Raw genomic sequence first — 26,384 nt, forward strand, 5'->3', positions numbered from 1 at the left:
TTCAAAGAATGCTGAAAATGCAAGACTTCCAATGTGCAAATAATTGCTGGATAATACTGAACAATTTTTTTCTAGGATAAGCAAAGATATTTGCCTCAGCTTTAGCAGCGGGGGCTGTGTGGTGGGTTTAGGAAGTTTATTTCAGAAATGTAGAAGTCTTCTAGTCAGTCTCTTCTACTGGGTGTCTGGGAATCCACAGTCAAACATCGTCTGCGATGCATACAGATGAGTAAGGAGACACTTTACGCCAGCAAATTTTGTGAAATGCCTTTGTCACTGTGGAAAAGGGCATCTTCACCCTGGAACTCTTTGTCATACTTAGAAAAAACCAAACCCCTGAGTTTGCAGAGATAAATAGATGCATTTTAAGACAGTTCCAAAGGGATGACTGTCTTGCTTTTAGCCCTTTAAGAGCTCTACAAGGGATATTATGTCACAGAAATGGAAATAGTCTTTTAAAGGAAGGTAGTGTGGGAGAACTCCAGATGGATGGCTTGTGTATGCTGGAGGGAAGACAATAATTCAGAGAATAGGTGAAGGAGAGGCCTTTATTGGGAAAAGCTGTCATGATTTGTAGCAAAGAAAGAATGCATCTCAGGAAAGGCCTGTGGAATTTTTTTTTCCATAAGCCTTTCACCAGACTATTTGGATTCTTTGTTCATTTGTTTCCAGTGAGGAAATACAGCAATGTGTTTGTGTGCCAGAGAAACTGTCACTTCAAGAAGGGAAAAATCCAGTTGACTCCTTGTTGTAGGCCTGGAAATCTAGATATGAGCTGTTAAAAGCCTGCAGTTCGGTCTGGTAACTTGAATCCTCTCTTCTGTGGAAAACTGTATGGTCGGTGTCAGGGACTTAGCAGCTCAAAGCTTGATTTCTCTAAATTTCTGAACTGTGCCCACAGTTCAATAGTCCTGAATTTTTCTTATGAGATCTAATGTAATTTGATCTGCTATGCTAATGCATTATTTAAGACTTCTCCTTCTCAGATTCAGAACTTACATAGTGACTGGGTTTTTCCAGCACTATGTATCCTACTTGTCCTAAAAGCAGAAAGCATTTATTTGTAATGATACTGCTGACATTTGACTTTTTTTTTAGTATCCTATTACTCATAATATAAGTTCATTTAGAAAAGCAAGCCTGGGATTTGTAAATTTTACTGAAAACCTTAGATATTATCTGCTTAAAAGGGACCAAGTGCTTTCTTCGTATTTGCTGTACAACTATTTTATAATGAACTAAGAAAATTCTATTTCATTTATTCCTTTTGAATTCCCTATATACATCTGGCTTAGTGCAGTCTAAGCAGTTTTCTCACTGAAAACCTTTCAGTCTTCATTTTGCCCAGGAAATGAGTAAAACAACTAGGCTTTCTCATTCTTCCTAACAGATGGCTTTTCTGGCTTCCCTCTATACTTAAGCCATCCAGAGCTGACAGTTAATAGCAGGAAGCAAAATAAGACTTCTGGGTTTCTGAAGTGTCACAGAGAAAGACAAATCACTTTTAGTGTTAATTCACAGAAATTAATCCAGTTACAAACTTGGTTTATATTAGCCTTCAAAACCTTAGGAGAGTAGAAAATAGCCTTGTTCAGTAAAATTTTAGAAGTGCTACTCTCACTAACAATGAAATGTGTAACTTGTTTTCTTGAGTATCTTCTATTATATATATATATATGTTACATATATATATATATATATATCTGTTTAAAACATATGACTTGTATTAGGTTAAGCTTCAGGCTAGCTTTAAGCCATTCAACAAGGTGACAAGTCTGCTTGTCCATAGAAACCAGTGGACACTGTCACACAGTATGATAAAATATGTTTATTCATCTAATGTTACACATTTGCTTACAATAGTTTTCACTGAAAGCTGGAATTATTTATTCTGTCTCAAAACTTTTATCTCTTCTGTGTGTCAGCTCAGACATGGAGTTAGAAATAGAAGGCCCATTTGTGAGAAACACATCACTGAGGTGTCCAGTAGGCTTTCTGCACCTGGACTGATAGTGGTACAACACACAAAGTCACTTGATGGCAAGCTTCCACACAGGTTGCACATAGGTGTATGTGTGGGCTTTAAAAAAATGCAGTAAGAACTCGATCACTGAAATAGGATGCTTATAAGATGAATAAGCAAGTAAATTCATTCTCTGTTCTGACTTGTTCAAGATTGAGTTGATTACCTAAAACTTCAAGTTCTGGTTGTTGAATAGACATGTAAAAATACAGCTGACACTTGACTTGCTAATTTATATATGAGTATAAAATGAACCGTCAGTAAAAAAGGTAAAACTGGCGTAATAGGAATATACTGGTTTGTTATGCAGTTTTGATATGCCTTTATGCAATGCTAGTGAATCTTAAAACAGTTTTCTTCCTAGTCATTGGGAGCATAGGAGGTAGAAAAGTAAAGCAGTCCACAAAATATTTTCATAATATACATCAAGTTTAGAAGATTTCATTTCCAGATATGTTCCTCCTTCCTCACTTGGAACTCGCAAACAATTTATTATACATAAAAAAATATAGTAAGATCTGGTTTTGGGTAACTTAGCACATGAGAAAGTAAATCTAAAAGTACTTTGTTGAGAAGAATAAAGAGGGCAGAAGAGGGGAGGCATTTGATTCATAGGCGTAGGAAAAAAGCTTAGAATAAATTGTCAGCTGCCAAAAATGAAAAATAGCAGTTTTTGTTTCATATCTCACAGGACACTGCCAAGAGCTTTTCATGTTCATTGTTCATGAATAGTTTTGCTCAGAAATTAGTATTTTTCTAGGTGACAAATTTTTTTCTGTCTGGTGTGTTTAATGTTAAACATGCTAAACATGTTAAACATTATAAAACAAGATGTCCTGGTTACCATGGGGATACATTGCTTTTTTTTCTCCCACCTCCCCTGGGTGTCTGTTAAAATGCCAAATCCAAATGAACATGCAGCACTTGCTCACACTGTGAATGCATGTTTGTTTCCACCACTGCACACAGTGTCTCTTTAGCACCAGAAGTAAGGTTACTCTGAGATTTTCAGTTATAACAAAAGAAATGCACTCATGCATGCCAAAGTGCTGATGAACTGGCAGCTATTAATTCACTTAAGACAGTATTTTCAATTAAATGTCTCATGTAGTTTATGATTTAACTGTAGGAGCAAGAAATAAAACGTGTGAGTGCCCTGTCTTCTGAATAATTTTTAGTAAGGGAAATTTGCTGTCTTTTACCTCGTTTGCTTGTAGTATAATTAATTTGCTGTCCAACCAAGCAGGGTAGTGGAGATAATCTGTCTTTTGAACTTGATCAGTAGGAATCTGAGCTTCACATGTGACATTACCTTTGCACACTCAGGTGCAGAGACTGGTCTTCCTACGCTCTTTCTGTAGATGTTGGAAAAGGTTCAGGTAATAGAGGCAGTCTCTGCGCTTCTGCTCTGCTTCAAAGTTAAATCTGAAAAGGGTCTACTCTCATTCTGGATTTGAACCCTGAACAGGAATCTCTTCTTAAACTGTCAGTGGTGCTGGTGTTCACTCCTATGTCATAGCAATTTGTTTGAAATTTTATTTAAATCTTTCTCATGCTGTATTAGAGGGCCCAATTCACAAGCTTGTCACTGAAAAGCTTTTCTGTTTGGAGAAAATGTGCCTAGGCAGAAGTGTGCCAGGTTTATTTATTTATTTATTTAGACACTTCTCTCATACTTGAAAACTGCTAATTTATGTTTTTCTGACATTGAACATTCTACATACTGTTTAGTTTTGAGTAGCAATAGAGCCCTTTTTTGTGTTGTAGGACCTGAAGGAATATTAAGGTAGTCAAAACAGTAACAGGCATATTCTGTGACCTGAGGCACCTTCATGTAGGTTATGCATAATTCAAAATATTAATGCAGAGCCACTAATACCTGAGAGTGCTCCAAACATGTAACAAAGGGATGTTTCTGAAGGAGAGAGGAAAGATAAAAGGGATTGCTTGGACAGGAGATGATAACATCTGTAAGGACTAAAACTCCCTGACAAAGGTGACTCACTCAAAGTCTGTGTTGATGGGGATGCTCCAGGAAGGTAAATGGAGGGGATGTGGGCTTCAGGTTTTAGTAGCCTTAGGCAAAACCACTGTGCCCATATGGGTCCAGCTCACCCTCTCATCCTGTTTAGTCAAAACTTCCCTGATTCACATAGTTAAAATGTCCTAGAACCTGGAAGTCTCTGGATTGTTGTTTTCTTGAAGCTTGAGTTGAATTTCATACACTGCAATAATAATATGCTCAAAGAAATTGCAATAAAGCAAATTTTAAAAAATACAATTGGTTGAAATAGGTCGCAATATTTCCATTTTGAAATATAAAAACCCACTCTCGAGCAGTAAAATCTAAGAAGAATAATACATTCTGAAAAACAAAATCTTCCTTTTGGTGTGCAGCTTTTCCAATCTGAATTTTTTTTTTAATAATGCACTACAATCTAGCTATCATTTCATATCAAGCTGACACTGAAGTCTCTACTGAAATTAGAGAAAGCCATTTAAATGGGAATACGTAGTATGTGAGGAGTATTTATGCATGGTACTCAATACAGTCTAATTAATTCAATTATTAAAAACAAGTATCAGATTACTTCACTGCAGCTTCTTACACCAGTTTGAATTATATTGTCCCTATTCTAAATATACAGACAGAAAATGTGAATAATAACTTCCAAAATTAATTTAACTTTTGTGATTGGTAACTTGCTTTTTCAGCATAGAATATGACTAATTTCAGTAACTAAAGTCACATCTGTGTGGGTTGTAAGACTCCTGAATTGTCTGATGTACTTACCCTTTATCAGTGACTGGAGATGGTTCTCTTTAATGAAGAGCTGAAATGTTATTTTCCCCTACCTTGTTCCTACAAAAAAAAAAAAAAAAAAAGGCAAAAAACCCAGGAACCCAGGCATTCTGCACCTAAATGCATCAGCAGAGTATGTCTTCAGGCAGAATAGTTCTTAAAGGTTAGACACAAAACAGAATTGTTTCTCTAAAGGATTTTGCTTCAGGTAAAACCAGTGGAAACATTTCACTGAGGGCAATCTAGCCTTTCTCATATTTATTCTTTATATATGGTAGCTTTAATGGGAAAAAAATCTGAATGTGGAGGTCTCCAGGGGGTAGAGCAAGCAGAACTGAGCAAAACAGAGGACCTTTAACAATACATGACGTGATTGTGTAAGGCTGTGTAATGTGTTCAAGCAGAAAATGGTTTTAACACTGTTAATTTTTTTTTTGTTTTCTTTTTTCTCAACAAAAACTATCCTTCTATATAACTTTTATCTTCTGTAACTATCTACAAGAATGCAAATACTTCTCTTTCTCCAAAGTGCCACCCATAAAGTACCTACAGACAAAATTATTGAGGTGATAAAGTAATTAATGCAGCGGTATCTAACTGTTGTGCTGAAACAGCTCTCATCCAATCCAGGATGCTTTATTACGTTTGGGCCATGGAAGTTGACCCAACATAACCTAATCTGGCTTTAGGAAAGTTTTCAGTGTCCAAGGCTTGAGTCAGATGAAATAAGCCTCTGGAGCTGAATTCAGCCATAATCTCCCTTGTCCTGCATGCCCTCTTGAAGAGCCAGTGTAGATCCAGAGCTGTAGCCAAGGATATAAGCCCCGTTTAACCAGAGCTGGGGCGGGAACCAGTAACAGCTTGTTAATGCTCTTTGGAGGGCATGGTGGAAAGAGAGCAGAGCAGCTGTCAGAACTAATCTAGATGTCCTTAGGCTCAGCTTCTCAATTGTGCTGAGTTCAACGAGTGAGTTTCATTAATCTTTTGTCAGGAAAAAAAATCACATATTATTTGCTCTAATAATAGGAGAAGCAATTAAGGAATTTCATGGATTGAGATGGGTGGGAACAGTGATGTTGCTGCTGAAAGCAGGAGCTGTGTCACAGCTTCATCAAAGCTGGAACTTGTAATTGTGGCAGTTCTCCGTGCACAAACATGACCTGGGCATCCCACAAACATGGAGCTTCTGCTCTTGTAGAAAATGTTGCTTTGGGAGGCGTCTGATCTACTAATTTTTAGCTTGTCCCATTGTAACTTGATGAAGAGTTGTCATTAACACCATTATCCCCTGATCAGGATAGGGGCTGGATTTGTTATGGTTTGGGATTTCTTTTCCCACTACCAACATTGATAAAGCCTGAGAATTTCTTATTGCCTTATAAATGAGTAATGTGTAAGACTGGTCATAATAAATACAGCTAGCAGTTACTGGTAAAAGATAGATGCTGTAGCACAGAGGAAGCTGCAGCCACAAGAACTAGAGATGTGGCATAGTTTGAGTAGAGTATATGAGGAACAAGGAACACCAGCTGGAAGTGAAAATGTGTCGGAGAAAGCAGTATGGTGCTGCAAGGCAGGAGTATATTCCTTTACACTTAGGAATTATTTCAAAGCTGCTGTAGGATACTGTAGGTGAGGGCCTGTAAGGATAGCACAAGTGAGTGAAAAAGATTTTGAACTGCGAGGACATCAGAGTAGATGTAGAACTTCAGGCAGCTTCAAACAAAGCAGGTTTCTCCAGGTTTTAATGTAAATTCTCTTGGGTGGAGGTGTTAGTGAACCTGATCTCAGGCATTACTACACATGGGCTGCTTTCTCATTGCATATTGTTAATTTTCCTCTGGAAGGTTAACAGAGCCAAACTACACAGTAGGTACACAACGGCTGGATTAAATCCAGGGAAAAGCAGGGAGTGTGCAGAGGTGGGGCAAGAGCCTCAGCAGTATCCCTTTAGTTAGCAGGAACCATGACCTCAAACATCACATCGTTAACAGGTCTTTTTTAACCTTCCATCACTGCTGCTTAGGCAAGATGGCAGAACCTAATACTTGAGTGTGAATTGAAGGCAAATCCTGGTGTAGGGTGTGGTTGCAGTATAGTCGGACCGGTTTAATCCTATTGCCAAGAAGTTACTGCTGCCAAAGGAGGATTGCCTTGTTCCTCGCCTCTACTGGCAGCACTCCCTTCCCCATCTCACATGCTGGCTCTCGTCAGACCCGTGGTGAGCCAATGCAGTTTAATTTCTAGATGAAAACGAACGCACTAGAAACAGGAACAGGTTCTTGGTGGTTTAGGAAATCCAGCTGGTAGATGAGCATCAGAGTGGGCAGTAGGAAAGACTGGGGCAGGGATGGGGGAAGTGCTGCCTCCCGTGGCAGCAGCCCCTAGATTCGATCAGGTCTGTTGCTCAACTGCGTCTTTGCAGCGCCATGGGAATCTGAAAAAAACCCCACCATCAAAACACCCAATCGATTTTGGTCAGAAGCAGCTGAGCAGAACCCTCAGTTCTCCTGTGAAAGCACGAACGCTTGTCTGCAATGCAATAATATGCTCAGCCATTGCAGCTGTTCAGCTAAGTGAGCATACTTCTAAATGGATTGCAAGGCACAGCGCTCTAGTGCACACAGGTGCTCCTGCAGTAATGAGAACACCGCTCCTGCTCGGGCACGGCACAGCAGGGCTGCAGGAGAGCAGCGGCACAGAATCGAGAGAAAATTTCCCTCTCTCTCGTGGGATTTCTGTTGGTTTGAATTTGATCACAGAAGACTTCCAAGTCAGCAAGATGTAGGAAAAGTGAGAACTGCTTGGAAGGGTGGAAAAGCTGCTGAGGTTTTTCTGCGGACTCTGCAGAAGGAATATCTGTATGACCAGACTTGCGATTTGGGAAATTAGGATTTTATTAAATGTGCTTTCTTTACAAAAGTATCTATCGCTTGAATACAGTCACTAGCTACTTTTAAAAGCCTTTAAAATATTTTGAAAATATTCTTCGATACTTAACTCTGTTACAGACAACTGTTTTACCTAAGGATTTTCCAGCAATCTAGAAATGTTAATTAAGAGAAAGGTTTTTTAAATTTCATTAGCATTTAACAGAAAATGTGAGTCTCTGTGTTTCTTGTCTACAAAAAACTCTTCCAAATGCATTTTAACTGTGGTGTTTCAGGAAAAAAGCAATGAGAAGTTCAAGAATACTCAAGAGACAGTAGTTTCGTTGTCTGTGTAAGAGTACAGGTAAATGATGTGTTAGAGCAGGCTGTGGGCGGTAGGTAGCAGTAACTCTTGGTGATCGCACACCTGCGGTGAGCTGAGAACCAAGCAGCACCACAGTAAGAAATTTGAAACCACATCGATTAATTTTTAGTCCTAATCCAGAGGGCTGGAGTACCCCACGGAGCCTGTTCTTGCGGCACAGCTTGAGCTCGGTCGGGAGACAGCGCTGGAAATTGCTCAGGAGCTGCGAACCGAACAGCCCCGCTTTGGGGGCACGAAGCTGGCAGTGGGGGCAGGATCACCTCCAGGCAACGCAGCGCTGCCCCCGAGCCGCGCTCCCCGTCCCTTCCCGGCACAGCAGCCCTGGAGCGTTCCCGCGCTGCCGGCGGCTGGGCCGGGGCGCCCAGAGCCGTCCGCCGTCCCACTGCCGCCGCCCGCGCGGGCGGAGCTGGGCCCGTCCCTCAGGGCGCCCCGGCAGACAGGCAGACAGACAGACAGACAGACAGACAGACAGACACCTGCCCGGCCGCGCTGCGCTCCCGGCCGCGCCGCCGCCGCGCTCCGCCGGCAGGGGGAGCTGCAGGGAGCGGGTCCCGCCGCAGCGCGGGGGGGGAGGGGAAGGAAGCGGAAGGAGCCGCCGCCGCGCTGAGGGGAGCAGGCGCTGTGCGGAGCCGCCGCCTGGTGCGGGCGGCACGGAGGGAGCGAGCGGCGCGCGGAGCTGCGCGGCCCGGCCTCGCCGAGCAGCGGGCGCCAGGTGAGGGCCCGGGCCGGCCGCGGGGGAAGGGGTGGGGGGGGCCCGGGCGGCGGCGAGTTCGGGACCCGCGCGGGGAGGGGGAAGGAGGAGGAGGGAGCGAGCGGGGGAAGCCCCCACGTGACCAGCGCGTGCGGGGAGGAGGTGGCGGCTCGCGCGCCCCGTTCGAATCAGCTGGCCCGCGGTGGCGCCTCCTGCGCGTGCGCGGCGGCCCCGCCTCCCCCCGGCTTTACGTGTGCGCGCGCCCGGCGCGGCGGCCCCGGCGCACGTGCGCGGCGCCGCGGGCGCCATGTTGTGTGTGAGCCGCGCGCGGGCGCCGTGCGCGCGGGCGCGGGCCGGGCCGCGGGAGGCGGGGGCGGGCGGGGAAGGAAGGCGGGAAGTCTCGCGAGGTCGCGCGGCTCCCGCGGGAGCGGGCCGGGTGCGGGATGGCGGCGGCGCTGGGCGCGCTGGGTAATGGTACCGGGCCGGGGGCGGGACCGGGACCCGCCGCCCCTCCCGCCGGGGAACGGGCGCTCGGGAGCGGGCGGGGCGCGCGCCCCGGGGAGCGCCCCTGGCTCCGCGCCGCCGCCTCCTCCCCCCGCCCCGGCCCTGCCCCGCCTCACCTCACATCACCCCGTGCCTGCCCCGCGGCCGCCCCCCTTCCCTCCCCCGCTTCGGGCTCTCCCCGTCCCGCCGCTTCCCCCGCGCCGCTCCGCCCCCGTCCGCGCGCCCGGGGCCGGGATGCCCGCGGAGCCCCTTGGGTCGCCCCCGCTGTGCCGCCCCCGCACCGGGTGTCCCCGAGTTGCCGGCGCTGCCCCGGCCGTGCGGCGCTCGTGGCTGCCGGTCCGCGTTCACGCCCGGAGCTCCCGGGCCCTTCCTCGGCCACCCTGCGGCCGCGGGCCCCGGCGGTGTCCCGCTGGCTCGGCCTGTCCTGCAGCTCTGGCCCGGGCTGTGCCGCCGCTCTCGGCCGGGTTTCTGCTGGGCAGCGCAAGCGGTGCCTGCCCCGCAGGGACAGGGTGCTGATGGCTAAGGATGCAGGGGTCCCGAAGAGAGCCGTGTAACATCCCGAGCCTGCTCTCGATGGAGGCTACGATCTATGTCCCGTTACAGCACAAACTTGCAACATACAGTTCCGTCTTCTCTTGTATTTAGAAAAACTATTGCCGTCGTGTGCAAGTGTCCCAGCTCAGCAATATTCCCTTTGTCTCGTAATCCTGCTCTCTTTTAAGGGAGAGCATATGGTTCTTCTTCTTTCTTATGGTGTTTTGTATTCTGTCCTTGTTTTTATCTAGTAACATTGGCAGGTTTTGTAGTCTTGGAGTATTTTGCTAATTTGGTTCTAGGCTGACACATTACAGAGACTATTTTTTTTTAAATAATGGGTTTTTGAAGCTTTGATGCTCCAAATTTTATTTTGTAAATATGCTTCCAGTTATTATTAAAAAAAACCTAGTAGTTCTTCCATGGTTGTACATATGTTTCCATGTTTTCCATTGATAGTCATTGTACTGTCCTAATCACTACGTAGTGATTGTTTACTGAGGCTTTTAAGAGAAGCTCTACGTGTACCCTGTATTTTACATTAAATACTGACTTGTGCCACCTCTTAAGAACGTGCTTTTCGGGTGTATTTCTAACCTGTGGTTAGATACTAGCTTCCCATCCTAGCTGCTCCAAGGATTGGTCATCTAGTAGGGATTGGTAGGTTTGGGATTAGGAAAATGTGATTCTTTGCATAAGCAGGTGTAACTTCTGAGAAAAGAAGTTGACAAGGTACTATTATGGTTTGTTTTTAAGCATCTTTTAATCTTACTGTACTGTATTTTGAATTAATAGTAGTAATATTTGCTTAATCAGAAGTGGGAAAAAGTGTAGGGGGAAAAAAATGCATGGTATGTATTAAACATCAGGGGAAAAAATGCATCTCTTTATGGAGTATGTGAGAAAAATGTTTAAAAAAATAAATATCAGGTGAAGATTGTCACTCAGCTGAAGAAATTTCCCAATTCCTTAGAAGGGCTTAGCAGTTAAGTCAGTTTGACATGTGACTTCTAGCAAGTTATTAAGAACCTAAACAACTTTGGTTTCAGGCTTTTTCCAGCACTGTCATGTTTATTCCATAAAAAAATTCTGTGCCTTGAATTTACAGGCTTGAATTTGAAGGCTTTTAGTGAAGAAGTGTTATGCAGTGCAACTGTGTGTGTCAGTAAGGAGCAGCAGCGAATGACCTTACATTGAAATACTGCTGATAATTTATGTTTCTGGTTGTTTGGTCTATCATAGGTAGTTGTTGCAATTCTCAGTTGTACCACTTTTAAGTGAAATGATTTTTCCTTTGCCTTGCACACTCCAAGTGTATAATTGCTGAGTGAGAGGCTGGATTAAATGGCTTAGTTATTGAGGTGTTTAGTGATGGAGCACAATCATATGTATTGTCTCATCATTTTTAACATTTTTGGAAAAAGAGAAATAGCAAATAGGATTCTTTGGCTCGGTGTTATTATGGATTTAACATGCAAAAATAACTAGATCTTTATTTCACAGAATTTGGGAATGTGTCCTAATAAGGGCTTTTGTTCTACAGCTGAACAGCATGTGACTGCTCTGATGTTTATCAGTGTTTCTAACATACTTGTGTAGTGAGATTACGTAGTGAGATAGGCTGTCCTTAGTCTCATACAGAATGAAGGCTTTACACTCCCAGTAAAGTTCTTGTGGGGTTTTTTTTGGTTGGTGGGTTGGTTGGGGTTTTTTGGATCTGTGTCTGGTTCTTGCAGATAATTGAAGGTACTTAGGTTGACTTCTGATCAATGATAGTTGTGTGGTTGATAAAAAGTGGAGTTATACTCTGCTCTTTTACCATAAGGGAAATAAGAAATGTGTTTCTTAATGTTTCTAAAAGTACTGGGGAAGCTGGAGCAGAAGTCTTTGCACTCTGCCTTGCTTCCAGTTGTGTTTTTTTCTTGTTTTGTTTTGTTTTTTTTTTTTCTTCTTTTAAATTACCTTTAACATTTCCAAGCCCCTCTTTAAGATCTCTAAGACTAATCTATTGAGGTTTGCTTTGTTTTAGTTTTCCCAAAGTCTTTGCATTGTGTGGGAACTGATGATACAGGTCTCTCTGGTCATAAGGAACCAAATTTGCAAGAGAGAATTTATTAATCAGGCATTTGGCACTTGCATCCATATATAGATTGCACTCACAGTTCTAGAAATGCAGTACTGTAGGACCTATTGTTCCCTTTCTCTCAGGTTTGTTTAAAGCTAATTGGATTTTTCCAGACAGATATTTGTAGACCTTGTCCTTAAAAACCTTGAAGAAGAAAAATTCTGCCACTTCTGTAGGCGTGAGTGAAGTTGCAGAAACTGAGAAACTTTCTCACTTCTGTAGTGAGGGTTTTTTTGGTTTTTTTGTTTTGTTTTTTTTTTTTTTTTTTTTTAGTTTCCAATTTAAGCGTTCTTTGCTGTAAGTCAAGTTGCTGCTGATAAGAATTTGCTCCTGGTAAACTTTACTCTAACACTTAAGGGTATATTGTTCCAGTTTTAAGAACACCGTAAATATGGTTTGTGGTTGAAAAATTGTGGTTTTAGAACCATCCTGGTAATTTCAGTTTTTGGAAAACCTTCCTTCTGTTTGAGTAACTTTAAAAGACACTTCAGAAGTGCAGAGCTGAACATTAAATGGTGTGTTCTTATTGGACATTTGTGTTTCAAACAAAAAGACCTTTAAAAAGATTCCCTTATGGAGTGCAGCTTTGTAATCAAAATACTTAGGGTTTGTAGGTAGTAGGTTAATAATTTATATGGTTTGTGTTCAAAATTTGAGTATTTGTTAGCAGTTTGGATTTAATTGCTTTCCCTTATACAGGTAATTGATTGTATCTTCCATCCAAAAGTTTAGTAGCTGAACTTACAGTAACTGTTCTTTAAAGTTACTTCAGTGTTCTGATGCTTATAATGAATTCAGTTAAACATAGAAACACATAAAGCTCGGATAGTCCAATGTCTGCCCTTCGGAAGTGTACTGGGATCATTCCCTCTGATGGTAGAGTTCCTCCTTGTGTTGCTTGTTCCAGCAGCTCCATCACCCACCCCATGGTTAAAGTTTTACCTGATCCTGAATTTCAGTATTTTTGCTTTGCATACAGCTGTGTTATATCAGTGTTTTAGATTGCTGTTAACTGCTCTTCAGTTTTTCTGGTCTTTTGAACCTCATCACAGGACAAAGGAATATGAATGTTGGCAAGATAGATAATTTGATTGTCCAGGATTTTAAAGATATTTTTAGTAGTTCAGATTTAAATACGATATTTAAACACAAATATTTGTTTTTATTAGGGGTTGCATTTGTACTGACAAAAGTATCAGTAAGAAGTGTAAAAGCTCATCTTTATATGTTGTAGTGAAGAAGTGGGATTTTAATAGTCTCTTGTCATGAGAAGTACCTGATTTTTTTGCTTAAAAAGGATAATTCTAATTTTGTTTAAAACACTTCAGTTAGAAAATTTGAACGTCAGAGAGGAAAGGAGTGTTCCTGAGAGTCTGCCTTTTGGTACATAAATTATAACATCCTGCTTTTTGTTGTTTTAGTTTTATTAGCATCTATATATGTACACGAGAGCTGAATTTTTCAGAGATAGTGGTGCAGGTTGTGTGAATTGAAGTGTCTCTGAAGTATCTCTAGTTTAGGAAGAAAAAACAGGGAGCCCAGATTGGAGGAGTTGTGCAACTGGGTTACTGTGCCACACAGAAATTATTTAAAGAGGGAGGAGAGTGACAGAGCCTCCTGTGTATGTTTGTGTTTGAAACATACTCTGCCTGTTCAGTAGTGTTGAAGTTAGGAATGTTATCTCCACAGCCAAGGAATCTAGAAACACCAAAGATAGATACTGTCAGAGAAGTTCTGCCATGATGCTTAATTACTAATTAAATAAGTGTTTTAAGAACATTTGAGATTGAAGGCATGGGTGTGTCTTGTGCAGTTGTATTTTCTGAATTTATTCCTGTTTATTTTTTTTGTTTTGTGGCCTGGGTGATAGAACAAAGCAGATTTGCTAATTGCCTGGATAGGACAAATCTGGGTGTGAGTATGAGCATTAGGGTGAAATAGTCTTGGAAAACTGGATTAATGACCTGAACTGTATGGGATGCACTTCAGTAAAGAGAAACACAAAACAGTACCTTTGGGTAGAAATAATAAATTTAATTATGAGAAACACTTGGCTGGGCAACAGTTCTGTAAATAAGCAGCTGTATCACAAAATGAACACAGTGGAGTTGTGACAATTCCGTGGAAGCCAGGGTCTCACTGGGATTTATGGACAGGATTGTTGTATGTGAGAGGGAAGTTGCTCTGCAGTACTCAGTGTAAGGACTCAGACAATGCAGTGTCTCTCTTCTTGTTACTCTGCTTCCAACAGATTTGGACCAGCTGAGAGTATTTAGGGAAGAGTTGCAATAATGACCTTTAAGGAAGGACTGAAAGAATTGTACTTGTTTAGTCTTTTGCAAACATGGGGAGACATAATAATAGGCTTCAAATGTAAAGTTTGCAACAGAGAATAATATAATAAACTGTTCTCTCTAGGTGGGATAAGAAATAATAGTCCTGAGGAGCATAAAAAGAGATTTTGATGTCAGGGAAAACCTTCCAGCTCCATCAAAGATTATCTGTCCAGGACAGATAATCACAGGGTTATATATCTGAGGGAAGTAATGGAATATCTATTGCTGAAAGTGCTCTAGAAAAGGTTAAATAACCTCCTTTTAGAGGTGATTGAGGTGTAGTTTTCTGTCCTTGGCATAGGAGGCCAGATGACTTTTTAACATTAGATCTCTCATCATTTTCAGATTTTTGTAATATTGCTGGCCATGATTTAAAAGAGTAAAACCACAAAACAACACAGTGGAGAAAAAAATTAGTGATTTAACAGTTGTAAGATTTCGTAAAAAACCCTCTATCAAATATATTCATTAAAGGGTTTTTATAAAGTATTTATTAAAGCCATCTGTAATGTAATATTGAAGGTAACTTTACTAGAGCCTTCATTGTAGATTTAATATTTTTGACTTGCCTTTAGGTGGTTTTAGAGATCCAAAAGAAAGAAACCGAGCTAGAGTCAAAGTCTTTCAGAAGACTTCATTCAAGAGAAAGCTCAGAAGATTAATTCTGATGAGCCAGGGAGTCAGGTGCATTCCAGGCTCTGAAACAGAGCACACCGTGCAGCTTCACCTCTCTATAAAATCGAGATTACAGTTCATATCTGAGTTGTGTATGTTGAGGGTTAATCACCACTGATAAAGTCTTAAGATTCCTGAAGGGTTTGTTCTATAAATATATTGTTATTTAAAATTGCTTTGTGTTCCATGTATTAGGAATAGATTTCAGCCTTTTATGCACATTGCTATGTAGTAGCAGTATAAATAAACTTGAACAGAAATGTATCCTGTCTATTACATATACTAGTTTCATACAAAAATTTCTCCTTTGGGACTCTTTTGGGTGATTTAAAAATATTTTATTAAACTGGAAGAGCTAACCTTGATACAAATGAGTTAAAGCTTTTTAGAGTTAAAAGTACTGAACAATTTGATAGAACTTTTTGAACTAAATTCAGTTTAATGCCTTATTCAGCATTTTTTCTATTCAAAATCAACTGCCTATATCCCATGTGACCTTGTTCAAGCATTTCTGATTTTTGAAATTTGACAAAGCTGCCTCAGGGTTAAGAGCAAGTGAAGGATAGGCTTTGTGTCACATATGTCTGTGCTCTGGAATTAGAGAAAGGGTTAAAGTGAAACAAATGTCACATTCACAATGATTTAAAAAGAGTGTAGAAGATGTACATAAAATGATGATTTCAGTCTATTATAGCCTAATTGTAATTAGACTTTTAGTACATTTTTCCCTCTCACCAGTTATGTGGATTAAAGTTTATGTGTACTTCCACTGCACAGACTGTCAGCATTATCTTTGCTATAATTGATGAGAGATTGTGACTGAACCATCAGGAAACAAAGTGTTGCTAACTGACAGGGTTTAGATCCTGGTGTAGTGTTTGCTATGTAAACCTGGAAATCAATAAAGGAAGAATGCAAACACTGTTCACTATATTAAACTGATGTCAGAAAAGGAATTTGTTCCCTTTCTCAAGTACTTCAAGTCCTCCAGGGATTTTCTTTCTATGTATCACTGCAGTACAAAGGCTTTTTTTGTAGCGTATTACAAAGGGATCATGGTATCTCGTGTAGTAAGGGCACAAAGGCTTAAGTCTTAGGCAGAGGCAGATGCACCTATTTCCTAAGCTCCACCTGAAGAGCTGGAACTGAGTTGCAATTGTCAGACAGAGCTACCTGGAAAAGGCTGCTTTAACCTGGAGTTTGGAGCAGCAGTTCCTGCCCAGTTGACTGGAGCGGTGTATAGGTGGTGACTGACTAAAGATTTGGAGTAGAAAAGTGTTAACATTTCAGCAGGTGCCATGGTTTGTTTGCTTCAGGTTATTTTCCTATTTCCAATGTAAAAAAAATAATTGGCAACTTCAAAAATTGTATCTTATTAATAATTTTGAAGTTAGCATATATTAATACAAGTTTTCCACCCATTACCTTCTTTTCATTTACTTGTGCTTTCTATGTACATGTCTATAAAAGTCAGAGTACAACTAGCAGCAAATTTTACTGGTTAGGGATACATGATTATACTGCTTTTGTTAGTAACTAATCTAATTGTCACTTGAAAAGATCTGACAATATTTCTGTGTCTTGCTATGCTGCCAGCACTGTTCTTTGGGGGTTTCCTTAAAAGCTAGACTTCAGGAAAAAGAAAGCTAACTAGATGTTATCGGGTCTTCCCAGTCCTCAGTTGTCAACATTTCTGGTTGTGTTTATGTATTTATTTAACCTTGGGAAAATAGGCAAAATGAGAAGCCAGTATAGTTTATGGGGTTTTTTTTATTTTTAGCTAGTGTTTTATTTTCAGCTGAATCGTGATGTTTATTGCATCAGTTTTCTGGAAATTCTGCTATATTCAGTGCATTCTAAAAAAAGCATAAAGACTGAAAAAAAAATCTTTATTCACAGTATTCTTGTAGAGGCTGCTATAGTGCAATTACTCTTCATGTGCGTGGATAGTTTTAAATGCACCTGTGAGGAAGTGGTTTCTAACAGAATAAAGTGTAGTTACGTAATTTCTCTTAAGTGAGGTCAGGTGAGAGTTTTTCTGGATCATGGGAATTCAGTGATCCTTTGTTAAGAGGATTCCTAAAATACTTCAGATGAAAAAAGTTCTTCGCATATCTGCTATCTGACAGCCAGTGCTGAAAAGGACAATGAGAAACATTCACTCCTTCTATGATGTCCAGTGCAAATAAAGCTTCCCACACATCCCCCATCTCAAAGTGAAGTCTGTCTTTTTCAGATTTCTTGACGTGTATTTTGGAGGTCTGAATTGTTGAACCAAAGTGAATTTTACAAATCCTTGAGAATCCTCTCTTCTCATAAATGGATTGCTTTTTGGAGTACAGTTTGCTGTCAGGACCCTTCAGATTATACAAGTGTACGGGAGCAGATTTGTTGCTATTAAGATCCTGATATGCAGTCTTTTATTGTTGTTCTGACTGCACCTCAAAACAAACAAACAAAAAAACCCAAAAACAAACCCTCACCAACAATACAGGTAACAAATTCTTCTAAATATTGATGAATTTCAGTTACATCTCTCATGATCTGAAAATATCTCTGGTTAATTCCAACCCAGAAGCAGTTTTATTGGAAATTCACCTGTTACAAGACTGATTGTTTTTTCCTTTGGTCAGAATTCTGAATATAGAGAGAGAATGTTTTGCCTCTCTTTTGGGTTCTGGAGGTAAAAGCAGGCTAGTTACTGTCATTTTATCCAGTGTGACTAATGTCTCATTGATTTTCCACTTGAGAAGTAACTCTGGTAATCAGACCTTTGTGTTCTGCTTTTAGGGTGTATCTCATAATTGAATTAGTTGCAGTTAGATCTGCTACTCTTTTAAAAACTTTTTAGATTGTTGTATGTCTGTATTTACTTGGCCAAAGAATTTCCCTCGAAGAAACCATCCCAAAAAGTCAGGAGATTGTGAGAAATAGGAGAGCTCTGGAGAAGCTTACTGTGTGATATTCTTGGTACCATTTTCAGATTTGGTTCATGTGTCACTACAGCTTTGTTATATGACTTGTACCAAATAATCATGTGGACGTTTCTTCTCATCCTGTCTGTTCTGTCAGCAGGCCTGATTTGCAGACATGGCATGAGCTCCAGTTTAGGTTCTGTTTGCTTCTCTTCTTTAAATGTGCCCTTCCTTTGTGTGGGTTGTAGCCTGGCTTCCCTGCTTGGTTCACTCCTGCAACTGCCTTGAAAGGAAAGTTTGCTTTTGTAATACTTAGAAATTAGCTTCTGTTGAAGTGTGAACAACTGTTGCTTTTTTGACCTTCACTGACCATATTTTTCATGATGAAATGTCAAAAAGATCCCAGGAGTTTGAATCAGTAACAAATAAGAATACAGAAAGTTTGCAGGATTTTTTCCCTCTCAGATTCCTCTCTTTGTGCCTCTGATTCTGTTAGTGAAGACTTGCATCAGCTGGATTTCAGTTAAGTTTTCAATAGAATTTTAACAGATTTATATTAAAGTGAGCAGTTAACCAAAATGAAAATAGAGTAAAACACAATGCTGTCACCTCTGCTGTGTAGAAACAGACATGAAGAATGTTTCCCCAGCATTCACAATTCCAGAATAATACAAGTTATAGCTGGGCACTACATATAGATGGAAACAATAACCTGCTGGGATTAGTTCCTGTGCATCAGTTAGAAAACACTTCTGTCCTCAGCGTGGAAGTTTAGAGTTCCAAGATAAGAGGAGTACCTGTGCTGCTTAGGCTTGCAAAGCATAAGGGAGAGCCTGAGAGAAGGGCTTCACATTACAGCAAACCTGATCCAGGGCCTGGCTGTCACCAAATGCAAAGTCGTGGGCCCTGTTTTCACTGTCACCTGTGCTTATTTCACCATTACAGTGAGCCTGTCTAGGAAGCTGAACTAGAAGAAAAATGACTCTTTTGTAAGGACATGTGATTTCCAAATCAGCTCACTGTGAGATCGGATTGAATACAAAAACAAATGCATGGGAAAAATAGAAATGATGTGCCTGAGTTACAGGGGAGTGGGATTGCTTCTTTTTGTAGATTAAATCACTTAATGGTAGATGACACCTCACCTGGGAAGTCTTGTTGCAAAATTAAAGAGAGAATGATTGAAGGCTGACCACCAGTCTGAATCCACCTTGTTGATAAAGGAGTGGGAATGTTGATGGGTGTGGTTTTGATTGCTGTGATAGGAAGGTGGAGAGAAAGTGGTGTCTTGCACAAAACAATAAAGAAGGAAATGCTCTTTTGGGAAGTATCTAAATGGGTAACCTTTGACATAGGCCTCTGGACGTATTTTATTTATACATATCACCAGTGTATTTTTAATTATGATTCTGTTATCTCACACTTGGATTTGCATTTTTATTTCCATAGTGGCTGTTGAAATACACATACATTGCAGAGTTGCTCCTTTCTTATCACTTAGAGCAATAAAAAAAAAAAAGTTTTAATGTTTTCCTCAATTGAGCAAGGATAATCCAAACTGTATGCATGCAGAACTCAGAAGGGAAGCAGTGCCCACCTTAGCTGGCATGTGACTTCAGAGGGGCATTTTAAGTCAAAATAGGCAGATTTTTAGAAGATGGTCATTTCATTTTTGATAAATACTGATAGTGATATTTCAGCAAAATTATTTTAGTGATTGCAGAAAAAACCTTATCCTCTAATCTAGTGGTGATATGAATCTAATGGCTCTTTAGTTCACCACTATCTTGAGTCAGAAGAATCTCAAAAAACGGAGCAAATGGGTTTTAAAATAGAAACTCATTGTTAGGAATGTGAAGTAATGCATAAGAATAAAAATATGCTTTTTTAATGCAAAAAAGCCTAACCCTGACTTGAAATCAGCTATTAGTTCTCAGGAAAGTCTTCTGATAGACATTTCTGTAAAGCCATCAATTCAGTTTTCACTAGGTGTCAAATAAAGTAAATAGAGTTGAGTATTAATAGAAAGGGGTCATGACATAAAATATTAACTATTCTGTGGTAAAAATCTATGAGATACATAGGCCATGCTTTGAATATGATTATCCCACACTGATCTGTCTGCTAGACTTAATACAGAAAAGGGCAATAAGAATAATCAGAATTCGGGATAGCTTCTTTATGCAGAACACCAAGGAGATAAACCAGATAAAGTAACCATTAATTCTAGGATCTTACAGCAAAGGTATGTCCTCAGATACTGTGAAACTTAATTTTTTAAGGTATGAGAGTTTTATGTAGGGTTTATTTTCCCCAACTGTTATCAAGGAAGGAATGTGTTTAATTGCTTCTTGCCCTAGGAGGGGTAATATATCACTGAGTTATGAGGGCTTTGTGTCTTCAAGATACAGCAAAGGCTGCCTCGGAGATATATTCTTACTGTATTTATTTTTCTTCTTTTATGGCTACAGCATTGTGCTGTGAGTAATACAGTTGTTCACAGCTGAATAATTTTGTATTTTTTTACAGAAATTTTAGATGTTCTCCAGATAACTGGCAATCAGGGTTGGGCTTTTTTTTCTATAATATTTTTTAAAAGGTTAACAAGTTTTATGGATGGTATATAAACTATATTTGTCAAGTTAATCCTTACTTAATATTTCATGTCAGCTCTTCAGAGGTACTAAGGAATAAGCACAGCACTTGTTTTGCTATAATGCTGTTAAATTCCTTAGAATACTTTGTAAAAACTGTGCCTTAGAAAGAACCAGTAAGGCTTTTCTAGGCCATCGCTGGCAAACTGCAAGATATTTATTATTAAAATGAACTATATATAAAGCCTTCTGCCTGATATCTTTACTCTAAAAATGTAAATGTGCAAAATCAAACCATTATGATTTCTAACTTTGTAACTGCTTTTATTGATTATTTTCAAATTCATACTTTAAAGATTCCAAACTGTATCTATAGCATATTCAGAAAGCTGCTGATCATACTGGTCTTGGTCTTGTAAGACATAAACACTTAGAGTAATCCTATCTCTGTAGCTGAAGGTTTTGGAGGGATAAAGTAGGAAAGAAGTCAATTTTGTATTGTATTTGTGTAAGTCGGTATCTAAGCCCATAGTAAATAATGCAACCGTTTAGTCTAAGCTTTATCTAATTTCTCCAAATGAGAAGTTTCTAAATGTGTTGTCATTTGATACAGTATGTGAGCAATCATGGTGTGCAGCTCAGAGACAAAGCAATAAAGAAGAATTTAACTGCAAGTGCAGGTTTTTTACTGCTGTGATGGGTTGGCCATTTAGAGAAGTGTCTGAACCCTGGCAATCTGCTGGTGTTTGCTCAGGATAGGGATGGAAGCTACATAATTCACACTCTCTGACCCACCTTCTGGCAGCTTCTTCCTTCTTCCTGAATCTGTGATAAAATGTGCTGAAGGTACCTCTTTTTTCCTTTTTTTCTTGCGCTTCAAGAAATTCTCTAGTGGCTGAACCTGGAACTTGAATAGCCTTTTAATGTTTCTTCAGTCCTTTAACCCGATGTGACAGGATAATTGCAAGGAATGGTGCAATGAGTGTCTCCTTTTTATTTATGGAAATAGATACTATTGAGAATTTTAGATAGCATAACCAGACGTGTACTTTTATATAAAAGGTTAAATGTTAAAATTGCTATTCTACTAAAACATGGTCAGAGTTTGCCCTGAATTATTGAATTAATAACTGATAAAGTAAAAAGTCTATTAAATACTACCGTGGTCATGAATCCTATTGTCTTGAGACAAAAGAAGAAAGTCAAATCTGTAAAAAATTACTTCAGTTTCAGAAAACTAAAATGAGAAGAGCCAAGATGCTGTTTAAAGCCTTGAAGTTTCATGTGTTTTTTAGGGTAGATAGAACTGCAAACATGCACCTTTGTTACTAGAGCTCAGTGTATGTATTTGCAGGATGCATGACATTACAGTTGCAAAGGCATGCTTAATGCATGTAGTAGCTTTCCATCATTAATAATACCATAAGGCTTTTTTTTCCTAACCCTGAGAAAATGTTTCTTAAGCAAAGTCAGAAAAGCTGAAGTAGAAGGGGAAGCTCTGAGAAAAGCACAAAAAATTTATTCTGCCAATAAAAAAAGACAAAGCAAAACAGAAAAAAGCCAGTTGAAGGCAGAATGGAGAAAGAGTTAAAATGAAGTTGCTGTGAGAGTTACATTAGCTATCTAACCTTTTCTTTTCTTCCAGGTCTTTATACCCATTTGTAAAAATGAAAATACAGAATTCTTTTTTTACAAAAACATCAGTGGGATAGCCTGAATGCTAAAAATTTATGGGAGCTCAGGGGAAGACAAGGAAAATTCATGGAAGAGAAATTCACTGAAGTCTAGAAAATAGATAGATATCACATATGACTTAGGAGGACTCTGAGCTAAAAATATTTGGAAGCTATAATGGTATTATACACAGCAGCTCCTGCCTAACCATCTGCTTATCGCGGCTGTTGGAGACAAAGTACTGACTGCAGAGACGTGTGGCTTTGCTCTGTGTGAGAAAAGAGGCTTGAAGTTTAATAATGTTGAGCATAATTGATTTGCATTTAAATTTAATGAGGGAGAAGTTTTGAAAGTGAATAGTCAATTAACATGCAAAGGGAATCAAGTGTCTCTGTGCATAGGTGACAGATATGCTCGTGTGCTTAGGCAGTAATAAGTACGTCCCTTTTGCTCTGTGAATGTAGTGCAACATCTCAATATCAAGAGAGATCTTTACAAAGCCCTTGATAAAGTATTCATCTGCTGGGACAGGATAATAGAATCAGAATGAATTTTTCACTTCATAGGCAATCTTTCATTTCATACTTGAATACTGAGCATAGTTTTGGAAGTAAATTGTCTCGTGTAGTTGCAAAAAATTGTAAACTGAGTGTTGCAAAACAAAACCCTGAAGAATAAATTCAAAGCAGAATATCTGGGTATTCCTTATATCACAAAGTTGAATAAAGGAAGCCAAAAGAAAAGCATGTGTAGGGTAAACTGTAGTTGTGTTTCAGCAGTGTGTTGACAGGTTAATGGTAGGTTTAGAGTAACAGTGTAAAGTCTTAGAAATGCTTTGAAATGTATTTTAAATCTATCAAATATGTATATTTAGCACGTTAATAAGATACCTGGAGAAGAAACAGCTGATGAGTAGTGGTGCTGTATGAAAAGTTGTACTCTCCTGGCTTAATCTTTCAAGGGAATCAATTTGTGACTTTGAAAGATCAAGAAAGTGTGAATCAGAGTATCCTGAATTTTTACTGTGCAAGGGTTGTAGGAACTGCAGAACTTATGAGTAAGCCTGCATCTAGGTGAAAAATGAAAGCGGAGCAAGCCTAAAGGTTCTTTGTCAGTGATCACAGGAAGAGCAAAAACCTGTAGGAAAAGAACAAGCAGCTCCCTGCATTCTTACAGGGCAATTACGTTGGCAATTAATTAAATTTAATGCCAGAGTATTCAAATGAAAAAAAATGTTCATACTGAGAAAATAAGAGTCACAAAAAGGCTGAAATTTTAAATGTAAATGTAGGCTAGCCAGAACTTCCTTTGTATTTCCAGTTGGTACTGTAAGCATAGGCCAGACAGGACACAGAAATTGTGGGAAATAAAAAGCAGCATATGTTTATCAGTGAATGTACTGGCCTTCGAAGACCTTCTGAGCACAGCAAGAGAGGAAAGCAGAATGGCAATCAAGTAAAACAAAATTACATGTGATGTGGTCATAGTTTTATTTGAATTACATATATTAGACTAGAAAAGTAAATTAGGCTACCAAGGTACTGTTAAATCAAGGAAATTGTGGCTAACAATCCTATCTGGAAGTAGTTGGATATGAACAGTAGCATCTAGAAAAAGGTAATGTACTAGTTGAACTGGGAGCAGTCTTACAATAAAGTCAGTGTTTTTTTAATAAAGGTCTCTATCAACAGTGTATGTGCTGTAATTAAAGGAAAGGGTATGTGATAGTGTTCATATTACATATTGGTTTGTTTCCTGTGCCTAAAGACAGGACAGCAGCAAAACAGAAAGCAAGCTGCTCACTGCCCCTTTAAGAGCTTTTAAAAACCACAGTTCCTAATGCACTTAAAACACCTTCAGTGCTTGCCAGTGGAAGCTCCCAAGCCAAGCAGACTGAAATATGCATAACAGTCTTCTTACTCAGAAAACAAATGCAGCCTGAGCATACAGTGAGAACGTCAGGCTATAGAGGTGTATTGAAACCTCTCTGCTTAACAAGCTCAGTGTCAGTCACAAAGCAGAATTGGGAAAGCATCTAAGAATAAACATTTTCAAGTGCTGATATCTGCAGTTTTGTCAGGATGCCCAAGAGTTGGGAGAAAATTTTGTTCTGCCTTCAAGTGCTTCTGGGGAGAGGCCCATTCTTCTTGTAGATGATGCTGACATCCAGCTCACAGAGCAGGAACGTGCTCACAGCTGCTTTGAAAGGCTGCAATGCAAAGCTGTCACAGATGGCTAAATATGGCTGTAGCAGTTGTGTTGTGTATTAGACCAAACTGCAGCATGAAGCAATGAAAATAAACAACATCCTGTATGGAAGGCAGAAGGAGGGATGGGTCCTTTTACTGCAGATCACTATTTTGAGAACTGCCAAAATATTGAGGTTCTAGCATAGAGTACAGTACTGAAACATGTCAACAGCTGTAGCACCTCAGTTTCTTTAGAAAATAGATGTTTCTCTGGCTGTTCACCAGATAAATGACTTGATGTAATACAATCTTATTAATATGTCAAAGTCAGTTGTAATATAGCCACATTTAAAAGAGCTGAGGCTCTTAAAAATAACCGCCAATCAAAAAGTGACATAAGGCAAGTCATTTGCAATTGGACACAATGATCCTGAAGGTCTTTTCCAGCATAAGTGATTCTGTGATTCTATGGTAGCAGGCTACTGCTGTGTTTACATTCAAGTTTAAAGCATACTTGGCTTATAAGCTTGTCCATTGCTTTGCCTAGCTCCTTGCATATGAGAACTTGTCTGTGTGCTGGTGGTGACTGGTGCTATGATTATATACCCAGGATCAGCTGGTGTGCCAAGGGATGCTTGTAATTGTGGAAGCATGAAAATGCACCGGGTGAGAAGACACAGCACAGCTGTGACAAACTGCATTTTTTTTCTTCATGGATTTTGGGATAGTTCTGCATGCCCTCCCTGCCCCTAGTCTGTCCAGAATAGATTTTCAGCATTTGGAGTGTGATTTAGATCAACTGTTTAGGTGTCCCTCTATTAGTTTACTGTTGTCACTAAGTAATATTTGAATCCTTTAGCCAGCATAGCAACTCCCCTAAATTTAGCTGACAGTAAACATCTCAGAGCTGTAGAGAGCTTGCAGCTTTCACAAAAATTGTATAGCCACCTGCTATACATGGTTTGCAAGCAGTCTAGCCAGTGCATGTATGGATTGGAATTTGCCTCACCATCCTTAAGGTTTGGAGATGGCCAGAGGGAGGAACATGACATTTTTCAGAACATTGGTGGTGTTTTGGGATGTGAGGCAGAATGGTGACATGTTTAGGACTACAAAGCCAGCCCATTGCTGATCTGCTTATAGAATAATGTGTATCCCCTAGATGGGTGAAAAAGCTTAGATTGAGGCAAAAGCATTATCAGATAGAAAATAAGTGGTTAAAACAGTTTTCATGAATGTAGATAGCTGAAAAAACAGCCTTCTCAGTTTTTGTTTCTTTGGAGAGTGAGGGCATATTTTAAAGAAAAAATTAGAACAAAACATTTTAATTCTGAAACAGCCTTGAAAAACTTTACAGGAACTGTTGCATGCCTCACGTGTCCCTTTTCCAAAATCTGGGTTTATGTTTGCCTTAGTGTAATGTAGGAGCACTTCAAAGCACAGCCCACGCAGGGCACCTGGTGTTGTGTGTGTGGTGCTGCTCTGAGTTGTGCATCAGCCTTGTGAGGCTCATGGAGCTGATGCTGTAATTTTGCATATAAAAAGCTGTATTAATTGTTGCATTTCAAATGCATGCCCTTGACTGAAAATCATCTGGGATAAAAATGTGTTCTCGACAATATTTCATACAATATGCACTTTACTTCATAAGGTAGGTAGCATGTTTGTAGTCACTGCTCCAAAAGTAAATCAGAGTAGTAATTTCCAGTGCAATATTGTACAAAAATGAGCAAACTGGTTTATCCTGGGGCTTTTACATAAAAGTATAGGAGCATTGATTTTCTCCATCAAGTTGCTTTTCATCTGTAAACTGCTAGCAGGATTATTAGTACTTGAACTCTTAAAATTGCAGCCTACCTATGGGAAAAAGCAATGTCTTTTTATGCTAGATATTTTCTGTATATTGTAATAACAACTTCTTCAGGGAATAAATAATAGTTTTCCTATTTATATAAAGCTCTGTTCTGTGTTTAAAAGATGAAATATTACTGGAGTTTTCTCCTAGAGTAACAGTTTGACAAATGGTTACTGTAATTAAGTTAGTGTAATTAATTTTATAACGAGCT

The 26,384-nt window shown here is 39.8% G+C and overlaps 1 protein-coding gene across 3 annotated transcripts in view; it reads left to right on the forward strand.

The window, feature by feature from the left end:
- Positions 1–8,586: 8,586 nt before the first annotated feature.
- ZZZ3 (zinc finger ZZ-type containing 3) overlaps positions 8,587–26,384 on the forward strand; it is a 55,967-nt gene continuing 38,169 nt past the window's right edge. The window contains exon 1 of one of the 3 annotated variants that reach the window (XM_068200027.1): positions 8,587–8,793. The gene's annotated coding sequence lies outside the window, so the exon portion shown is untranslated. Of the gene's footprint in view, positions 8,794–9,163; positions 9,232–26,384 lie in introns of those variants that run through there. The other 2 variants (XM_068200024.1, XM_068200025.1) reach the window with 2 other exon arrangements.

Source organism: Anomalospiza imberbis, chromosome 9 (genome assembly GCF_031753505.1).
Source record: "Anomalospiza imberbis isolate Cuckoo-Finch-1a 21T00152 chromosome 9, ASM3175350v1, whole genome shotgun sequence".
Taxonomy (NCBI): domain Eukaryota; kingdom Metazoa; phylum Chordata; class Aves; order Passeriformes; family Viduidae; genus Anomalospiza; species Anomalospiza imberbis.